The 19,281-nt window shown below is 35.1% G+C and overlaps 1 protein-coding gene across 2 annotated transcripts in view; it reads right to left on the minus strand.

Moving 5' to 3' along the window:
- Positions 1-19,281, minus strand: part of Klhl13 (kelch like family member 13) — a 150,500-nt gene that overhangs the window by 81,500 nt on the left and 49,719 nt on the right. The gene's annotated exons all lie outside the window — the stretch shown is intronic.

Here is a 19,281-nt window from a genome sequence, read left to right on the forward strand (position 1 = left end):
AAGGTTTTATACAATATTCTTTCTGCATTTATCTGCTTCAAAACAATACTTAGGGTTGAAAGGTTTCACATCAGAATTTATATCTATAAATTTGTGATATAAAAGCAAATTAGGATTTCTTGTATCGTACTTATGAAAATATACATTGCACAGAATTTTTATTTTTTTCTCTGGGATAGTTTTTTTAGTTGTAATTGGTCCTTCTGTAAAAGTAACAGATTATTCATGCAATTATAACATTTAGTCTTCATTTCTACCAAAAGATATATGACTAATTTTTTCAAAACCACACCTAACAACAATCTGCTACTATTCAATGACAAAAACTCACTTTGTATTAATGATGAATACTGACTTCAACATCAAAAGAAAACAAAAGACAGTACAAGTCTGATTCCATTTTACAATGACATATGGTTGAAATATTTTGTAGATTTAAATATTAACCATTTGTGTAAGTAGGCTTTTGCTGTATCCCAGAAGAAAATGCAGTGATACACTCTTGGGCCATCTTGCGCATCATAGCAGTAAAACACTTGGTCTGGATGAGGTGTTCTTTCCTGTTCTATTATTGACTTCAGCAATAACATTCATAGAATGAAAACAATACTACACCAGGCCTTTTCTTTCTAGGAAGCAATAAATAAGCGACAAAGTGTGTTTGTCTATGTACTTTCATAGTATCTATACTACTGGTAGCACAATACTACACTTCAGAAAAACTTGGTCTAATAGAAGTCATTCCTTAAACTTGCACACACTGTCTTCACATATTTGATTGTCAGAGAAGAGAAAGAGGAAAGTTCCATCTCATTAGCAAGCTGACAAAGTGTGAACTCATCACAAACAAATTAGAAACTGAAAAGGGCTTCCTAATGAAACTGAAAGCTCATCCCCTGACTTCCTCAGAGAAAAGCTGGGTGTCTTCAGTGCGCATGTCATAAAATGCAAGCTGTAAGTGCCTGAGTGAGTCACTTACATTTGGCAACATTTTGTTAAACAATAGCTTACATTTCCTTTTATATTCAGCCAAGTATGTTATTTGGAAATTCATAGGCCCACCCTCAAATTATTTCCTTTTTTAATATAGATTTTTATCTAATATCTTTCCATACACTCCAGGGGAAAACATCAAGGCTTTTTTTCAAATGCTGATATTATAAATAGATACAAAATAGAATATAGTAAAAGGCTGCATATGAAATCGAATTTTCTATCTGAATCTTTTACTGCCATCAACTCGCAGAACTAGAGATGGTTTCTAATAAATAAAATAACATATGAACACAAATCTGTCCTCAAATTTAATTTTGTCAATCATGGGGCTTGAACTCAGGCACTGTTCCTGAGCTTTCTTACTACCAGATTGAACTACAGCTCTGCTTCTGGTTTTCTGGTAGTTAACTGCAGATAAGAGGCTTAATTGCTCCTCTATTTTAGCATCCAGTAAGCTCAGCCTCATCTAATTATTCAATGTATTTGCGTATCTTTCCTAATTTATAAACACCTTTGCAGATACATCAATCCTTGTAAAATAAAATGGAATTGAAAAATTAGCATATGGAGGCTAGATAAGTGATAGAGTTCTTGTCTAGAAAACGTAAGGCCCTGCATTCAAACCCTAATACCTCATAAAATAAGCATATGAAAGAGAAAACTAATGAACATAAGCAATATCCACTTCCTTTTGTCTGGTGCCTCATTCATTGCAAAACTCCTTTATGATTTTTATAACTGTCTTTCTTTTGCCAGTCCTGGGCTTGAACTCAGGCCCTGAGCATTGTCCTTTGGGATTTCTCAAGGCTAGAGGTCTACCACTTAAGCCAAAGCACCATTTCTGGCTTTTTCTATGTATGTAGTACCGAGGAATCAAACCCAGGTCTTGGTGCATGCTAGGCAAGCACTCTACAAATTTCCAGCCCCAAGCACCTATTTTAATGAAGTTACTTTCTGAACAATTTTTTTAGGATAAGATTTGTGTGTCTGTTTTTTAATACTCCTTACTGTATTAATTGCTTCTCAAAATAAGTTTTTTGTTATGTGAATACTAGGTTACTTTATGCTTGTAAAGGTGGGGACCATCATAAACCGCTTTGTTGACTGGCAATACCTTTGTGCAACTAAGATAATAAAAGTACTAAAAATTGCAAAAAAAAAGGTGGGGAACATTAGCCCCATTTGCTAATGAGGGACACAAACTATAAACAACAAAATTAACCTAAGTTCTAGTATTTGGCCGTCTCTTCCTCAACAAATGCCAACTTCCAGGATACTAAGTTCACTTTTGCATTTGGCTAAACAAATTCAACCAAGTGTAACTTGGAGGCTACAATCTATTATTATCTGAGAAGGCCAAGCTATCATTAGGCACTGTGGATGAGTTTGGGCTCAACCTTCTTTCTTACTCTAATCTACCAAATTGCTGTATTAATAACTTTAATTGACTGAAAGTAATTGAGGAACCTTGAAACAGTCAAATATTATAAATAACAATATATTTCCTTGCAAACAAGATATACAAAGACATTATTGTTGGCTTAGAATGAGTATAAAAGTGAAGTTACACCCTCTTCTATAGGTTCCAAGGGAGATTTTTTCCTATGGTTTTTGGTTTCCCTCCTTTTTAATAATTAGTACACACCTAGGACTCTCCTAGCAGAAGATTACAATGGCTCAAAACCTAGGTACATAAGATTATATACAATGAGACTAAATGAAAAGAAATCTAGGACATGGAAACCAGAGCTTTATCTTGTGTGATTGTTGTTCTTAATGTACTATGTTATTTCTCTTCTCTTTTGTTGCCCTTTGGTTAATCTCATGTTAATTTAACTGACTTTGTTACCTTGTATATTATATGTACATTTATTTGTTTATTTGAAATAGGGAAGGGAAGGGGGAAAAACAAGATGATTGAGATGCGTGGACGGAGAGAAAAAAACATGAGAAGGGATATCAATGTGTGAGAAGTAATGTACCTACTACCTGACGAATGTAACTGTAACCCCTCTATACATTATCCCAACAATTTAAAAAAAAACTTCTTGGGTACTGGGCGCAGTGGCTCATGACTGTAATCCTAGCTACTCAGGAGGCTGAGATCTGAGGATCTTGGTTTCAAGCCCTCCCGGGCACTGAAGGTTCTACAACACCTCTCTCCAATTATTCACTTGAAAACTGGAAGTGGTGCTGTGGTTCAAGGGGAAGGGCTATATCCTTGAGCTGAAGAGTAAAGGGAAAGCACTAAGGCACAGAGTTCAAGCCTCATGCCTGACAAAAACAAAAAAATAAAAAATAAACTTCTTGGGTCATTATGTATTCAATTTGATTTTGCAAAAAGTAAGAATATTTTTAAGGCAATCCCTTATTGACAATTTCAAAACCCAAACATTTGGAAATCAAATGTGGACCTTTTTTTTCTTGCCTGTAACTTATTTGGCATCAAAATATGACCTGACCTGAGGTGAAATGGAAGGGAAGCTTGACATGGACTGGCATGAGGCTATCCACAAGACTCTTCCCTCATGTAGTTTAAATAGTCATATGTTTCACTGAAGAAATATTACTGTAACTGATGATGAGCCATCAACCTGGCCCTTAGTAGAACTATTATGTAACAAGGATACATGAACTGTATTCCCTTTCTGAAATCTAAAATGAATCTAAATTCTGAAACATATCTTACCTCTAACATTTCTGATATGGGGACAGATTCCTACTCCCTGATCACCACTGTTGCTTCAAAGAAAGATCAAAAGGGAAATTATACGATCAACAAGTATGAAGGATAACTTCAAAGTAAAAGATATACTTTTATCATCAATAAAGTCAGGTTTCTGAGGAAAGATTACATTGCTTGCTTTTGCATTTCACTACAAATCTGTGATAACTAGCATGGGAGAATACTTGCCATTGAAAAACATCCTTTTCAGATGACTTCTCATGCAAAGAATGGTCTTTGGAAGCTCTCTAGAATGTGGGGAAGGGTTGTTATTGTATGTATGTATGTATGTATGTATGCATGCATGCATGCATGCATGCATATATTTGGGAGGAAAGGGAGAGTACACAGAAGGTGGAACCAGTGTGAACAAACTCAACAGTGATACTTTACATTATGTGGAAAATGAAGTGGATATCACATGGATGAGGACAGGAGGGAAACACTGAGGGAGAGAGACAGAATGGGAAACATTATTCAAAAAGAATTGTACTGGCGGGATGTGGTGGCTCACACCTGTAATCCTAGCTAATCAGGAGACTGAGATCTGAGCATCAAGGTTCAAAGCCAGCCCAGGCACAAAAGAAACTGAGACTCTTATCTCCAATTAACCTCTAGAAAACAGGAAATGGGGCTTGGCTCAAGGGTAGCGCAGTAGCCTTGAGCTGAAGAGTTCAAGAACAACACCTAGGCCGCGTTCAAGCCCCCTGCCTCCACGAAAAAAGAATTGTACTCATCACTCATTACCTGATTCACGAAACTGTAACCCTCCTGTATATCTACTCTACAGTAACAATTTAAAATATAAAGAAAAAGGAGTGAGCTTAGCTATTATATAGCTTCTACCTGGCATGGGTGAATTATATTTATGCAGTAAAAGAGCCAGAAGTCAGGCGGAATCACACAACCAAAATTTTGTTTTCTACTTGAACTGCCTCTAGTATATGAATCACAAGTGTGTGCAACTCCAGTCTAAATCTAATTGAAAAGATTATTTGATTTTTTTGTGATATTGGAGTTTGAATACAGGGTGGTATGCTTGCTATGCAAGCCCTCTACAAGTTGAGCCACTGTCTTGTATGCTTTAAAACTGGATATAGTATTGATTTTTTCCCAGAATGAGCTTACAACCATGATCCTCCTAACATGGCTTCCTGAACGCCTGGCCCCAACCTTCTTTGATTTTTTTAAACAACTCATAGAACTAAATGAACATGAGAATTATTTCTGATTGTATAGGAATCAATCTACAAAACCTGGATATGTACACTGATGGTTAGAATACTGAGGAATCAGGAAAAATCACCAACAAAACTTTTCTTTTGCCTGAGAATGTTATGAATTTTTCAGATGACTTAGTTCTTATCTTTGCCTAGTCTCTGAACAGTTTGATGTATTAACAAAGCAGACTACCTGGACATGTCAAATTTTATCCCAGTATATGCTAATGAATCAAGCATTCTACCGTTTAAGACAAATAATTTAATCTCTTCTATAAGGGCCACCAGCTGCATCTACAAACAAGACAATAAATTATTCAGTTTGACAAGATTTAATGAGCTTCTACATGGCATAAGTCACTAGGTTAGCTGCAGAAAATTAATGGCTAAACAGGAACATGTCATTCTCCTCATGGATTTCATGGTTTAAGAGAGGCTATTGAAAAATAATTATTGCGCAATGTACTAAGCATATGACAGATGTGCAATAAAATACTATGGGATGGAATACCATGTGATTTGGCTAGAGGCATGGTTCAAAAAGCTAATTTCCAACAGTAATAAAAGCAAAGGGAGGGTCTGAATAAAATTTTAGAAGCCCTAATTAAAGAGAAAAGTTATGCTTCCTCCCTTACATATGTTTCAAAATATAAATAGTTCTAAACTATAAATTTGTTGTAAGGAAACCCAACAAAGATATAAATTTTTATGATAAAAAATTTCATGTTCATGAACTATCAAATACTCTTTTTCCTCTCATTGTTAGGTTCTGATGCCTCATTAATATTCTGTGTGTTCTGTCTACCTTTTAGAGAACACAACTTCGTCACAGAAACAGGAAAGAATTTACCCTTTGGAGAAGGGTGAATAATGTGCTACTATAATCAAAATGAGAAGTGACAAAAGGTAGGGTGGAGTCCCAATGAACTGCAGTCCATGCTTCATGCTAAGTAAATCATCCCTTTTTTTTTCTAAGTCAAGGTCTTGATCCGTTTCTCCAGAATTAGGAAAGCACACTTTCTTTGTATCGGTCCAGGGGCTTGAACTCAGGGCCTGGTTTCTGTCACTAAACATTTTTGGCTCAAGGCAAGCATTCTACCACTTGAGTCACAGCTCCACTTCTGGCTTTTCTGGTGGTTAACTGGAGATAAAACTCTAACTGTCTTTCCTTCCCAGGCTGGCACTGAACCACAATCCTCAGATGTCAGCCTCTTGAGTATCTAGGATTACAGATGTGCGTCATTGGTGCCAGCTTAGAAATTACACTTTTCAGCATGATTGCTATGCTATGGAAATCAGATTATTTGAAAATGTATATTGTTAACTTTAAATAAACAAGAAATAGGTTATTATACAATAAGTCTTTATCACCATTAAAAATGTTAGAACTTATGAACCATGGTTCAGAGCTGTAATCCTAGCTACTCAAGAGGCTGAGATGTGAGGATCACAATTCAAAGCCAGGCGAGGCAAGAAAGTCCATGAGACCCTTATCTACGATTAACCAACCAAAAACCATAAATGGAACTGTGGTTTAGTGGCAGAGCAATAGCCCTGAGCAAAAGAGCTCAGGAACAGTACCCAGATCCTAAGCTCAAGCCTCAGGACTGACAAAAATGTTCTTATTTTACTAGTGGAGTCAAGCGAAATGGATGAGTCCCATGGAGGGCATAGGGAAGAGAGTTTGAAGAACTCACAAAAAAAGGTGCCCTTAGATGAAGACAGCACCCATGGAGGTCTGGCACGGTGAGTTGATAGCCGAACCGAATGAGGAAGGTGTTTCTGCAGGGAGACAGCAGCACTTGCTGGAAGGCAAGTGATGTGAGGAAGATGTTCAGGGATAGAAGGGTATGGGTATACCAACATGGCATTGGCTCTGTACAACAGGGAAACTGGTCACATCATTGGAGACACATTTCTCCCATTGAGGAGGAGAATTGGAAATGCATAAAAAACTAGAATCAACCCCCGATGCTGGATTTGAATTTGAAAGATTGCTAAGATTTCATGGCTCCCATATATAAACATCAAAATGTAGATATAAATGTACACATACATACACATATACAATATTTCTAGCTCTATCTACAAGCAGCCATACCCCAATAGCCAAGGATACTCATAAAACACACATTTTTATTCTAGATATTACTCTCCACTAAGACAAACTTTGTCTGCTACAGACAAAGTACAAGATGAACTAGAATTTAAGAAAGAACTTGGAAAGTACAAAATGAACTTAAAATGTAAGGAAGAGTGATGAAGACATGTCAAAAGGACACAGGAACCTATCTGAAGGGACTGCTGCTGGCAAAATCTGAGAACATTTGGCATCCAAAGAAATAACACACCATAACTCTCTTAATTAAATAGGAAACTATGTTCCATACAAATAAATAAATTTCCAAGGTTTAATGGGTAAGCTGTTTATAAAGTTCCAAAGGGCTCCCACTTCCCTTTAAATAACAGATTTTAAAAAGAGAAAAGGCCCTGAGTTCAAATCTCAGTATAGCCCAAAGAAAAACATAAAGAAATAAGAATAATGAAGAGGAAGTAACTTTACTATACAGAAACATAACTGATACCACCTTGATGTAGTTAAAATCAGTGTGGGATAAATCAAAATGAAATGCCACCCAACAGGTTGAAATAAGAAGAATAAACTCTCATTTGTGTAATTTAGTGCTGCAGAAGCAAAATAGAAATTTAATCATGGAGTTCCCTAGGACTAGCACAAACTGAGACATTCCATAAAATAATTAGCCTGCAATCTTACAAAAGGGTCAAGATCATGAAAGTTGACAAGAGATTGCATAACTCAGATGAAAGAAAACTAAAGAGACATTACAATTAAATGCACAGTCTTCTTTTAAACTGGAACATTTTGTTATCAAGAACTTTGGGGGGAAGGAATAATGGAAAAATCTGAAAAAGTTTCATTAGAAAGTAATACTGTGCTCATGATAATTTCCTAAATTTGATGGATCAACTGAAGTTATCCATAAGTATTCACATGCATATAAATAGAGAAATTGAGGCTGAAAAGAACTGTACCAAAAACTGAGTGGAAAATAGATTAATATAAAAAATGATCTGTGTACAGATTGTTATGGTTTGGATACAAATATCTCCCAAAAGACTTATGTCAAAAGCTTAGTTCCCCCAGACAATAAAAATATAATAAAAAATTTAAAAGCTTGGTACCAAGCTGATGGATATAATTATCTTAATGTTACTTGATCATGAAGGTTCTTACCTAAACAACAGGCTCGTTCCTTGATAAATCCATAATATGTCATATTGAAATCTGGGAACTAACTGGAGGAAGTAGGTCGCTGGGTACCCAACATGGAAAGACATAGTTTTGTCTTAGACTCGTGGCCATGAGGTGAGTAACTTTGTTCTGCCATAGATCTATCTGATAGCTAGAATGTTTTGCCTGAGTATAAGCCCATAGCAATGGAGCAAGCAGACTACAGATGAAAACTTCTGATACTGTAAGCCAAAATAAATCTTTCCTCCTTTTAAGTTATTCGCTCAGGTATTTGTTAGAGGGATGAAAGGTCCCAGGAAAATATTGATCTTACAGTGCTCTGTAAATTTGAGATTAGTTCAAAAATAAAATTTTACAAATAGGAAAATGGTAACACAAAACTTTGACACATGAATACAGCCAATTCGTACACCTATGATAATGCTGATGACAATAGAAATTATAAAAGCAAATGATATCTGAGTGCTTATTGTATTCTACTAAATGGATAAATATTTTCTAGACATATTTCATATATTACCAGAATGACACTGAAGAGAAGTCCTCCAGAAGATTCCTAGAATGCCAAGTTAAAAATGAAAATATAGTATCTATGACATACAAACCCTCAGCCTAATTTTGATTATGTTCTAAAATCTAAGTGCCAGTGATTATATATAGAGATTCCCTTCTTGAATACCTGTTTGTTAAACATGTCATTTGAAATATGATGTAAAAATCAATGTTAATAAATTCTTTAATAAAAAATGAAAATACAAAATAGCATATGCCTATTTCTTTCAGATAACTATGAAAATATGAACTAATCTTATTTTTCAGTGATTAGTTTCCCTATTTTATAGTTCCTTACTTATTTTCATGTTTTCTAATTTTTCTGCTGTATAGATTGACTTAAGAGGAAAATATTTTATTACATGATTATCAGGAAGGATTCTAATGCAGAAAGTATGTGTTTTTGCATAAGAAACATTTAAAATTTGTACATGCACTGTGGTGGTTTAATAATTCAGGATTAATTGAAATAAGCCAGGCAAAAAAATTCACATAATTCCCCTATATATGGCTTTTATGTAGTTTTTATATATGAATTTATAGAAGTAGAAAATATAATGGTGTTCTGCAGGGTCTTAAAGAGACACCATATGTGGGGGAAAGAGGAAATGGTAAGCAAACAGTACAACGGAATGAACTTTAGTCATCTTTTACATAGAATGGTGATTATAATTTAAAAACAGTTCATTGTAAATTGCTACAATCTGGATTCAGTAGTTCATTCCTCTAATCTCACCTACTTGGGAGATGTAGATAGTAGGTTCACAGTTCTAGACCAGCCTAGAGTGGAGATAGTGAGATTTTGCTTCAAATAACAAGCCCAGAACAGGGAATTTGGCATGTGATCCCAGTTAAATGGCAAAAAAAGAATCACAAAACCCTCTCTGAAAATAAAAATGAAACAAAGGGCTTAACAAGCACAAAGCTCAAACTCCATGACTATATTCCCTCAAAAAAATGTTTAACAAAAACATAGCTGAGGTGATATATATGTTAATTAGCTTCATTTAATCATTCCACAATGGAGACAAATTCAAATAATCTATTATACCCTATAAACTATATAATTACTTGTCAATCAAAAGTGAATCACAAAATTAAAAATAAATTGACATATGGAATAATGGTTGAAAATAAATATATCAACATAATCGCTGGTTTACATTAGAGTAGAAAGTATATTATTTTCTTCTATGTATTATCCAAAATTTCTTAATTTTTACATATAAAGAGTATTAAATAATCATCCATAATGGGTGGAAATTCTCTTATACAGGAAGTATCAGAAAATGCATTTGTGATGTGTCCTTATAATACTTTTTAAAATTGAAAAAGTCATTATGTTATCACTGTTAAGGAATATACACTCCATGATATATATATACCATTATCGTGGATCTAGAATGAAAGCAAAGAGGTGCCTGTCCCCCCCGCTTCAAATGTGTATTTCCCAATTCCCTGACACCTGTGAGTATGTTTATTAATTTACGGTAAAAGCAACACTGTAAATTTGATTGAAATTAAGGACTGTGAGATAAGAAGATTACACAGAGTTATTTAAAGGGGCTCTGTGAACGCATAGAGGTCCTTAAAATTACAAGAGGCATGCAGCAGATGGCTGAGTCATGAGACAATAAAGCTTACTTACCTCTGGTGGACTTCAAGGCAAAGGCAAGTGAGCAACCTCCAGAAGCTGAGAAAGGCAAAGAAATCCCCCTTATAGCCTGAAGAAAGGAATGCAGTCCAGATTGCATCTCCTCCAACCCCACCTTTTGCTCCTCCTCCTTGCCCCTTCTTTTTATTCTACTCCTCTTCTTTTTTTGTGGTACTGGTACTGTGGTTTTTACCTAGGGCCTTATAAATACGAGAGGCCAGCACTCTGGCAACTTGAGCCACACTCCTAGCCCTTCCTGCAAGTATTCTGATTTTTAACCAAGTGACCCCTAGAACTGCAAGTTAATAAGTTTGTTGTTTTAAGGCACCAATTGCATGGTAATTTGTAGCAAAAGCAACAGGAAATTAATACAAGAGGCTATGGAAAGCTGGAAAGAAAATTCATAATGTTAGGCATCCATTTTAGGGGAAAAGAATTGAGGCAGGAGAATAAATTGGTCGAGTTTACACTATTGTTAACAGTGAGAACTCCCTGGATACAGGTCTGACATTAAATAAGTATTTGTTTAAGGCAAAATAATACACAGGAAAGGTTGACAAGAAAATGGATTTCCTTTTTAATTTTCATCTATCTACTCCCCAATAATTATTTGATCAATAATTACCCTCTAGCCACCCTACAGGAAAGAAATTATTGGAACTATTTCACAGAGTATGAATATTTTATACAGAAACATAATAGTAAAGGCTATACCAGTTAAAATGTAAATGTTACACTTGCTGCATCAGTATACAATACAGGATATCTGTCAATACATTTTATCAAGAAAGGGCAAAGGTGTTTTCTGCAGTAAATATGATACAGGTTTTAAAGAACACTTGATTGTGTAAGAAACCCTGGGCCCTGTTTTTGTTCTTTGCCTAGCTAAATGGATTTGGAGAAGCTCTCTCATCTTTGCCTATCAGATTTTGCTTATTAGATAACTTTTTACCTGTAAGTGGGCAGCATATTATCTCTGTGATCTTATTCTGTCTCTAAAGAAATCTAGTCTGTTTGTGGTGTCACATTTATTCTTAGGGAAAAAAAATCACCTTTGCTCTGCTTCTAACTCCCTTAAAAATCAACTTCAATTTATTCAGAGTCTACCTTCCAGGGAGAACAAAGTGATTCAAGCATATAATCTCATTAATCTTTTACAAAAACAGAAAGAATTTCTGTTCTGAAAGAAGCAGGGATGGAGAGGAGAGGAGAGGAGAGGAGAGGGAAGGAAAGGGGAGGGGAAGGGAGGGGAAAGCAGGGGAAGGAAGGGGAGGGGAAGGAAAGGGAGAGGAGAATGAAAGAGAGAGTGAGAGAGAGAAAAAAATGGTGACAGTTTAAACAACTTGCTATAGCTATATCTGTAAAGCTAGGACCTGAAGATGACAGACTTTTTTCAAACATCAAACAGCGTTGCATACTGCCTATTTTACAAAAGAATCAATCAAGTAAATAAACTGTCCTTGGGGGAACTGGGTAGGAGTACAGGATCAAAAGCTAATGCTCTTGTACGTTCCCCTCCATGGTCAAAGAACCAAGCATAATGCGGTCTCTCAGCGATGCCAACAGCTATTTCAAGCTTCAGAAGACCAAAGTGGGAGGTAAACTGATCCTAAGAGACATGCCAACTCTAGATCATCACTGATCTCAGATAAACTTAATAGTTATATTACCATGTCTTGTGCCAGGGGAAAAATCAATGATGCAGTCTACCCATAGGCACAATTCTTATTGTCAAAAATACTGATAAAACATTGAAAAGGAGAGCCCTGGGAAGGGAGAACATAGTTTCTTAACCTCAATGGCAGATTATAGCTTTGAGTTCTTAGCATAGAGCAATAGTGACACAATCCTTTAAATATAAATTAAATGTTGTATATAGGTCTATGTCTTGCAACTTTATTGAATTCATAACTTTAAATTTTCATAAATTTTTACAATCCTTCACAGCAAGGACATAATCCCAATGAAAGAATACAGCTTCCAGGAAAAAAGGGGAGAGATCACATTTAATCTAAAATAAAGTACCTGTAGAAGGAAAATGAGGTATGAAATGTTTGAGTTTGAATATCAGATAGTATCTACAGAAAACTGGGGAAGTTTTACCATCTGTTTTATGTATCCACATTCATTAAGGATCCATAGTTTCACTTTCTGCAGTTTCAATTGTAATACCAAATGGTATTCCTAAAATATTCAGTAAGAAATTACAGAAATAAACAATTTATGTTTTAAATTGAAGACTGTTGAGAATTATGAGGAAATCATACCACATCATTTCCCCTTTCCAGAGATGTTAATAATCTCCACTATCCAGAGTCACTTAGTAGATATCTTAGCTATTAAAACCTAGTATTGTAAGGCTTTATTTTAATCATGACTGTTTTGCTTAATAATGGACACAAAATGTAAGTACATTAATGTTGATGATTTTATTATAATACATTGTTATAACTGTTCTGAGTTGCTGATAATTTCTAAATTATTTTGCCACTCCTGGGGCTTGAACTCAGGGCCTAAGCACTGTCCTTGGGCTTTCCTCAAGTCCAGCATTCTACCACTTAAGCCAAAGCACCACTTCTGGCATTTTCTATGTATGTGGTACTGAGGAATGGAACACAGGGCTTCATGCTTGCTAGGCAAGCGCTCTACCACTAGGCCAAACTCCCAGTCCCGATTTGCTGGTAAATTCTTAACCATGGTAATTTAAATTGTAATATAAATTTATCATAGTTATACACAGAGAGAGAAACACAGAGTGTAGTCAGATTTTTATACTTGTTGATTCCATATCCTTAGATTCAATCAACCATGAATCATCTATATTTGAACATAATTGTCACTATGGAAATATACATATATACACAACCCTTGCTTTCTTATCATTTTCCCCTAAATGATAGTAAATGCTACTTACATACTATTTTCATTATATTAGATATCCTAAATGTTTTAAAGATAATTCAAAATACACAGAAGGTTGTACATGCATGCAAATAGTATACCTGAAGTGATAAGTCCAAAATTGTTGGCAAAACTTAAAGTAAAATTTTCATTCCCTTGTCTTTTCTAGCTTCTAAGGTCACCTGCATTCCTGAGCTTGTGATACAATTCTAGTCTTAAAGAGTACCATTACCCAACCTCTGGGTCCTTCTACACACAGCTCTTTTCCATGACTCAGATTCTCTTGTGTTCCTTCATTAGGACACATACGATTACAGTGGCTTTACTAGAATATAGAATAACCCAGGAAAATCTCCCATCTTAAATTCTTTAATGGGGTCCTCTCTGAAACGTCATTTTCACTATTAGTAGTATCATAGTCACAGACTGCAAGACTTCTAATCTAGAATTCTTTGTGGGATACTATTCTATTCATCCTGGGTCATCTTCGTCAGATTTCTTCACTATAAAGGTATTTTCCATGTTAAACCACACACTCAGTATGGCAGTATGGCAGGAAAGATAAAGTTCTATTCCTACAGGGGAGATATTTTAAAACATAGATAAATAAGGAATTCCTAATGAAAAAAAGACTCCCTCCTCCAATTTTATTTATTTATTCATGCAACCATTTATTTTGTTAGCATTAAGTTTGAGAAAAGGCTGAGGGTAGAGCCTAAGAATACAGAAAGAAAGGAAATGGTTAATTTATTTGCATAGTTGTGGGTGACATGGCAAAAGACAAAATAAATAAAAAGCAAAGGGAGAAGTGCTGACTGATAAGAAAGACACTATATATAACTAACAACTCCAAAAGCTCCTATTAGGGAAATGTACCATAGCAGAGTTTATAATATGCAGCTATCAGATCCACATGAAAATGTCCATGATATAACTAGGAAATATGAAGGAAAAAGATACATAGTATTAAAAAAACAGTGCTGTCATTATTTAAATTATAGATATTTGACCATTTTGCATTTGTTTAATCCATAGTACAATCCCATACAAAGGCATTGCTTTAAAGATGAGGAAACAGAATCAGAGAGGTGAAGTTTTCCATAGTTCACACAGCTAGTAAGAAGAGAAAATTGACTGGTCCTGACTTTAATCAAGTCACCCTAACCAGATCATGTTCAATATTTTAAACTTAGCTACATCAAAAATGCACCAAAGATCAAAGTGAACATGCATTGAGATGTTTAAAAGAAATTACCTTAGATAACTTCTGTTTTTAGTTCTTAATAATTTTCTTTTTTAAGTACTTCATAATAGATATGAAATATTTATATACTTAAGTCCCTCCAAAAATGGGGAAGAAAAGCAATTAAGAGCTGTTAGTCTGACTTGAAAAAGATTTAGACAAAGTGCATGTAAGGTTATCTGCACATAGCTAAGGATTGAGATGATGGCTGATAATGACTCTGCACTAAAGGATTGTACACAATATGACCAGAATTATGAACATAAAGAGTATATATATATATGTATATATATATATATATAAGAAATAAATAATCACATAAAGAGTGTCTCCAGGAACAGAAAATCTTTGTACAGCCTGGAAAATTCCTCTGGAGAGACAAAAAGATAACAATATTGCAGTACTACTATGTGTCTGAGGATTTTGATTCAAAGCCAGCCCAGGCAGGAAAGTCTGTGAGACTCCTATCATCAATTAATCACCAAAAAGCCAAAAATGGAAATGTGGCTCAAGTGGTAGAATGCCACCCTTGAGTGAAAAAGCTCAGGAACAGCACCTAGGATTCAAGCCCTAGGATTGAGGAGGGAAAAGGAAGAAACATGAAAATTTTACACCAACATTACAATATACTAGTTTTGTTTGAGGTTTACATGAGTTAAATAATAAAACTCTATGTCAATACCAAAAACGGCTCAAATAAGTAAAAGAAACAAAAAAATCTGCTCCTGCAGAGAATAATTCAAGATTTAAATTAAGTCTTACATCTAGGAAAATTGAACTCATAAGCTCAATTGGAGAAGTAGTTAGTGACCTAACAAATGATAAAATTAATGTGAACGCATCAATTTCAATAAGAGGCTAAACATTTTAGAAAAATGACCATTGGGGTAAGTTATAAAAATAATACTGAAAGATTATGTGAAATGGCTGTAATTAAGAGTCAGTTTCTAGCAGGCAAATAGACAAAAAAGAAATGATTATATTAAGTGATAATGTCATTAAAATATATAATATTACATATATTTTATCATTTCAAACATCTGAGACAATGTGAGGAAAATGCCTGGGCTTATTCCTAGAATGTAAATTAGATCCATTTGCATTATTTTAAAGAATATTTATAGTTTTAATTATTGTCACTTTAATATTCATTGCTTAAGGATAAGTAGGAAATGATTATGAGGAACACAAGAAAACTGTCCTAATCAAACCAAATAGCTACCTAACCAAAGAAATCCACCATCATTAGATCAATTGATTTTGCACGTTCTAGAAATATTTATACAAATGCACAAAATCCTGAACTACACACTATGTGGGACAGAAAATTCATTACTCATAGCCAGTCCTCACTCTCTACCTCACCAATGTCAAAAGGCTCAAATAACAGTTGTTTCTTGGTGACCATGGGGAACCTCCTTGAATTCTACAAAATCTGTGTATGACCAAAATCCTTGTACAAAATGGTATCATATTTGCATAAAACCTATGCAAAACCTCCTGTGCATTTTTGGTGCCAGTTTGAGATTTTGAACTCAGGGCCTGGATGCTGTCTCTAAGCTTCTTTTGCCCAAGGCTAGTGCTTTACCACTTGAGACATAGCACCATGTCTATCTTTTTCAGTGGCTTATTGGAGATAGGATTTTGTGGACTTTCTTCTCTTCGCTGGCTTCAAACTGTAATTAATACTCAGATCTTAGCCTCCTGAGTAGCTAGGATTATATATGTGAGCCACAAGTGCCTAGCTTCCTGTGTATGTTTAATAACTCTAGACTACTTACATGCTATATCTAGTGTGCTAAATAATGGGTATACAAGCCAGGTATCAGTGGCTCATGCCTGTAATCCTTGCTACTCAGGAGGCGGAGATCTGAGGATCACAGTTCAAAGCCAGCCTGGGCACAAACATCCATGAGACTCTTATCTACGATAAACTACTTAGAGAAAGCCAGAAGCCATTCTGTGGCTCAGGTAGTAGTGCTAGCCTTGAGCATAAAGAGACATAGAGATAAAGCCCAAATCCTAAGGCCAAGCCACAGGACTGGCAAAACAATAATTATAATAAAAAAATAATGAGATGATGATGATGATACAATTCAATGTGTTAAATCTATAGAACAATTTGGGGGAGAATTTATCCCTGCACAATACGTATTCTTGTAAACAAAGACCAGAATATATCCATTTCTTGGTCTTATTTCCTACCTCTGAGGATTTAAATATTTCTTCATCTAAGACTTAGATATTTTGATAGATTTTTTATAAAATATTTATGCTTGGTGACTATTATAAAGGGATTGTTTCTATTATACCTTGTAAATGTCTACTTTTTAGCAAATAGTTGTACAAGAGTCTTTCATTAAAAGACAGATAAAAATGAGAACAAGCTACCGCTCTCTCTATATATAGAAAGATCTACCTTAATATCAAGAATAAGATGAGATCATCAATGAGAACAAAAGAGTAACTCACTATAATGATTTAAAGGCTTGGATATGTGCTTCTAAAAATTCCCTAAATAGCTAATAATAACAAAAATATATCATAACACATGGTAAAAATACAAAGTGAAAACCACAGTAGAGAACTTTAAAAATAGTTCAAATTAAATAGAAGAACAATACCAGGAGTTGGTAACATATGTACATGTCTACCCTATGCCTTGACAATTCTAGCCCTGTTATAAATTTGTTATGGCTTACATCTTAAATATCCTTCCAAGGTCATGCATTAAAGTCTTGGCTGCCAGCCAGTGGCTCGATCAGGTGGTGGTGGAAATGTTAGAAGTAGACATATTGAAAGAATTAGGTCATTCAAGGAATGTACTAAAAGGGAATATTGGGCCCTAATTGTTACATTTCATTCTCTATATCCTCGTTCTCTTATTACTATGAAGTTCTGCCTAGCCGAAAGCCCAAAACAACTAGGCAAGTCAATCATGGACTGAAACCTCTGAAACTAAAGTAAGCTATTCCACTTTTTTTGCCAGTCATGGGCTTGAGCACAGGGCCTGAGCACTGTCCTTGGACTTTCTCAGGGTTAGAGCTCTACCACTTGAGCCTCAGCACCATTATATTTTAATTTATTGTCCTGGTAATGTATATAGTGGGGTTACATTTACATTCATGAGGTAGTAGGTGCATTACTTCTCATACATTGATAATACTTCTCATGTTTTTGTCCCCCTTTCCCTCCTCTCATCCCTTCCCAATCATCTTTTTTCCCTCCTTCCCTTTAGTATATCAAATAAATAAATGTATATACAATATGCCAGGTATCAAGTCAGATACTGTAACAATATGAGATTAACCAAAAGGCAACAAAAGAGAAGAGAAATAACATAGTATATTAAGAACAACAATCAGAAAGATAAACCTCTTGGTTCCATATCCTAGAGTTCATTTTGTTTAGTCTCATCCTATATGAGCATATGTACATAGCTTTTGAGCTATTGTGACCCTCTGCTAGGAGAGTCTTTGATGTGTACTAATTATTACAAATGAAGGATGCCATGGAGCCTATGTGCCTTTCAGTCTGGCTTAATATGATTTTTTCCAACTCTTTCCATGTCTTTATGAATGGGGCGATGTCATTCTTTCTGATGACAGCATATTTACTTTTACAATACACTGCATCTTAAAGTACCAAAGAATCTAGAAACACAACATAATCATACATCACTCATTGATGAGGACATGGTCTGTGAAATACTTTATGGCAATGTCATCATTGTGCAATACATTTTACACAAACCTAAATGACATAGATGAATCCTTTGATGTGGCCACTTGATAGTCGAGTGACATAGTAAACATATTACATATGAACCTTCTACAAGTGCAAAACCACATACTATTTGATAGTAAACATTTTGTGTAAGCAGAAGTACACTAAAATAATTGTATAAGTATAGGATAGTAAGTAGATAAACCAGGAACTTGGTTCAGTATGATACACTGTATGTGATGGTGATATGCTGTTCCTTTATATAACAAGCATTATAATAGGTTCATTTACACTAACAAGACCATGGTCACGTGAGCGATCATAGTATAATAAATTATAATCATAAACTATGATTGGGGCTGGGAGTTTGGCCTAGTGGTTAAAGTGCTTGCCTAGCATGCATGAAGACCCGGGTTTGATTCCTCGGTACCACATGTAGAAAAAAGCCGGAAGTGGTGCTGAGGCTCAAGTGGTAGAGCTCTAGCCTTGAGAAAGTCCAAGGACAGTGCTCAGGCCCTGAGTTCAAGCCCAGGACTGGCAAAAAAAAATTATACTATGATGCTGGTATGCTTAGGTCATTGTGTAATAGGATTTTTGTTCCATTATAATCCTATAGGACCATTGTTGTAGATAGAGTACATGTATTGCAAGACTGTGCTCCATTAAAGAAAAATTTGTATTTGGATATTTGAAATTTGATAGGGAAGGGGGGAAAACCAAGATGGGTGGGGGGTGTGGGGGGGGAGGGAAACGGGTACCAAGACATGTGAAAGGGTATCAATGTATGTGAATTAATGCACCTTCTATCTGGCAAATATCATGTAACCCTTTTACTAATTACAATAAAAAAAAAGAAAAAGAAAAAAAATAAAACTTAAAAAAAAAGAAAAGAAAAATTAAAATACCATCTTTGTTTCAGTAATACAAGCACTTATATACCACTTACAGTTTGTCAAGCTTCCTCCCTCATACACCCTGTCTACATATTTA

The sequence above is a fragment of the Megascapheus bottae genome, chromosome X (genome assembly GCF_031878675.1).
Source record: "Megascapheus bottae isolate mThoBot1 chromosome X, mThoBot2.hap1, whole genome shotgun sequence".
NCBI lineage: Eukaryota > Metazoa > Chordata > Mammalia > Rodentia > Geomyidae > Megascapheus > Megascapheus bottae.